The 3,190-nt window shown below is 38.0% G+C and overlaps 1 long non-coding RNA gene across 1 annotated transcript; it reads right to left on the reverse strand.

Moving 5' to 3' along the window:
- Positions 1-1,035: 1,035 nt before the first annotated feature.
- LOC141358783 (uncharacterized) lies at positions 1,036-2,456 on the reverse strand. Its single transcript, XR_012365202.1, has 2 exons — positions 2,193-2,456; positions 1,036-1,721 (listed from the first exon to the last, which is right to left on the reverse strand). It is a non-coding gene; the product is annotated as an uncharacterized lncRNA (long non-coding RNA).
- Between the last annotated feature and the right edge of the window lie 734 nt (positions 2,457-3,190).

Here is a 3,190-nt window from a genome sequence, read left to right on the forward strand (position 1 = left end):
TAATGAGAAAAACCTGGATGAGCCATAAGCGTAGTCTAGACTTTGGTTTCCCTCTGAAGAAATTAAAAGATTGGAACTGTATTTTCTTTTGTGCAAGAAGAACATGGTGTGACATTTTTATTCATGAAATGTAATTGGCGGTGCTATACAGCCAGTGGCAGTGTTAATCTAATAAGCCAGACAAGTCTTTGTAGTCGGGGTACCTTTTAATATTATTTGGTTCAAACTATTCACCTTATTCCGCCACGCCCCTTTTTAATTCTTCGCTCTTCCGCATTTTGTCAACCGACTTCCGCTGCTAATATGGCACAGTGCATTCGGTGGTTAGTTTGGTGGTTAGAAGATTGGTTGTAGTTCACTATAACTTTAGCGAAATAACAAATATCGCTACTACTGTAAATGTTTTATATTAGGAGCACGGTTAAAACTTCATACGACGCTCGAATAGTCTTTAATTGTCCCATCAATCGTCTCGTGGTTAGACGATATGAAGCGGCCGCGGCAAGTAACCTGGCATATTTAATTACCTCCTGTCAGGAGTTGATGGAGCAGCATTGAAAATTATTAAAAGTATGTCTACCAACATTTACTCAGTGATTTCGTCTTTTTTAAAGCAAATGTGCACCTTAGCCAGTCCAATAACCATTTCGTTTTTATGTGGTACCATGATAGAATTCATTTGCAAACTTGCCAACACTTATTCCTTCAAATCAGGAAACTTAAATCCTTTTAAGTGGAATCTAAAAAGCTCACATATGGTTTAAGAAATTACTTACAGATAATATCTGATCACACTGTAAAGGTTTATATAACTGCATGGCAGGTTACATCTGATCACACTGTAAAGGTTTATATAACTGCATGGCAGGTAACAGCTGATCACATAGTAAAGGTTTAATATAACTGCACAACATCTGATCACATTGTAAAGGTTTAATATAATTGCACAACATCTGATCACATTGTAAAGGTTTAATATAAATGCACAACATCTGATCACACTGTAAAGGTTTAATATAAATGCACAACTTCTGATCACACTGTAAATGTTTAATATCACTGCATGACATCTGATCACATATGAAGGTTTAATGTAACTTTACAACAGGTAAAGCAAGACCACCCTGTAAGAAATTAAGACACAGCTTTATCGGAGTCATCAGGAGCTGATCCCAAGTGTTTATCTGGAAGCTGTTAGTGTATGTACTGGTAAAGTGCTTGGCGACTGTGTAATGGATGCAATATCAACCCTCTGTAAAGCTGACACAAAGATGGTTGTTTCTCAGCAGAGATATGTACATTTGTGCCAGCTCAACACATTGAAGCAGTTTCTCGGACAGGGTTTACAGGACTAGGATTTCATTATATTAGGACATTTTAGTTTTTACAAACAAACCCTACAAAAAAACAAGACTGGTGCACATCTTGTGACAAAACAATGGCACTCATATATGTTGAGGTATGTCAGTAAAAGGTGTTTTTAAATTATTGTAGCTCAAATATGCATTTTAGCTTGGGACCAGGATAAGCCCTGTCCGGGAAACCGCACCATTGTTTTCCCATATCAGATGTTGGTTGCTTCAGGTTGAGTTGTGATTTTTAAGTGTAGTTGTGGTCAGAGACGGATGGATCCTCCCATTGTGTTTCTGCATCACAGTTTAGGAACATGTTGATTGTATCATCCTCACAGTTGTCCACTGCATCACTACACATCAATGCATCTGTGAAAACAATATAACCATAAACATTTTTATGTTGGTATTTAAAATAAACTTGCATCATGAGAATTAATATATAAATGGCACCCATACTTAAACAGAACAGTGTGTAAGAGAGAGATGCATTAAAAAGAGACAGTGTAACATTATACACACAACCTTTAACTTCAGTGTTAAATAATACGTTGTTTAATAGGTCATTATCAATATCTGAATGAGAAATGAACTGACATTCTAGCATCTGAAATCTCAGTAACGTTAACTTGTAGGAATCACGTGGGCTACTGTAAGAATGCAATGTACTAGAATATCTCGTTGTACTATCGTAAATATAAAAATATAGGCGGACAATTAAAACCATTCAAATAGTTGCATTTTATAAACTAACGTTACTGATCTTAAGTGTATTTGTAGAACGGACTTCACAAATCTAACTTTAGACGAACGAGCACAAAGTTAGCTAAGATAGCTTACCTGAAACTGGCCACCTTTTCAACACCCGGCGTGGTTTAAAGTTACCGGAACATCGTAGTCGAACCATTACTTGGGATAAGGGTGTTCCTCAGTTGGCTTAAAATTGGTTAGAAAGAAACATAAAGGCGCTCGAGTGAGCTTTTTAAGCTTAACGCGTCGCCTTCAGTCACTGCCTCAGCTGCTCATGTCTATGCGGCCGGAAGAACGTTGACAAAATGAGCGAAATGGCGCCGCCCTTGTTGTCGTGAAAAATAAGGTGAATTGCATCCAGATCTTTGCCAACAAAGCAAATCAAAAGCTTACTTGCTGTTTTCTCCCAACCTTCTGTTGGGTTGATAGCGTTTGTGATGTTTATCACAGAAGTACACATATCCCTTTTTAAATTACCTTAAGCCTCTAACCAAGGTGGTAACAACCTATCCTTCTGTCAAGAACTTCTCTGACAAGTGAAGTGATTAAACTTCTTTGATAGTGTAGGTAGAGGTTTGGGGGTTAAAAAAACACACCAGAACACATTTCTGATTGCATATCTAGACTAAATCATTGACCTTGTTTCAGATTTATTGAGCCAATCTGAGCAGTGGATAAAAATGCCATGACATGACATAACAACGCACTGCTTCTTTGGCTATATCTGATAATAGTCAGATATGCAGTGCAAATGCAAAGAAGGAGCAAGGAGAGAAAGCAAGCGGATAATAAATAAAAGCCCTGGCCACAGACGCAGCGAGATGCTGCAAAATCACAGAAATGTTCACCAGTAAGAGAGAAGGTCAGTAAAGTTACCAGTAAAAGCAGGCATCTATTGCTGCTGCTGCATGTTTTAAAGTCGTGCAGCGTAACTTTGTGTACAGTCGTTACCGAAGAAAAAATCCCTGTACGCACAACTGGCGAAATGTCATCAAATGTCTCTGAACAGATTCACGCCTACTTTTAGGGGAAAGCAAACCACCACACAGTATCGGATTGTGGAAGTGGATTAACTTATTGAACAATAT

The sequence above is a fragment of the Misgurnus anguillicaudatus genome, chromosome 22, assembly GCF_027580225.2.
Source record: "Misgurnus anguillicaudatus chromosome 22, ASM2758022v2, whole genome shotgun sequence".
NCBI classification, from domain to species: Eukaryota; Metazoa; Chordata; class Actinopteri; order Cypriniformes; family Cobitidae; genus Misgurnus; species Misgurnus anguillicaudatus.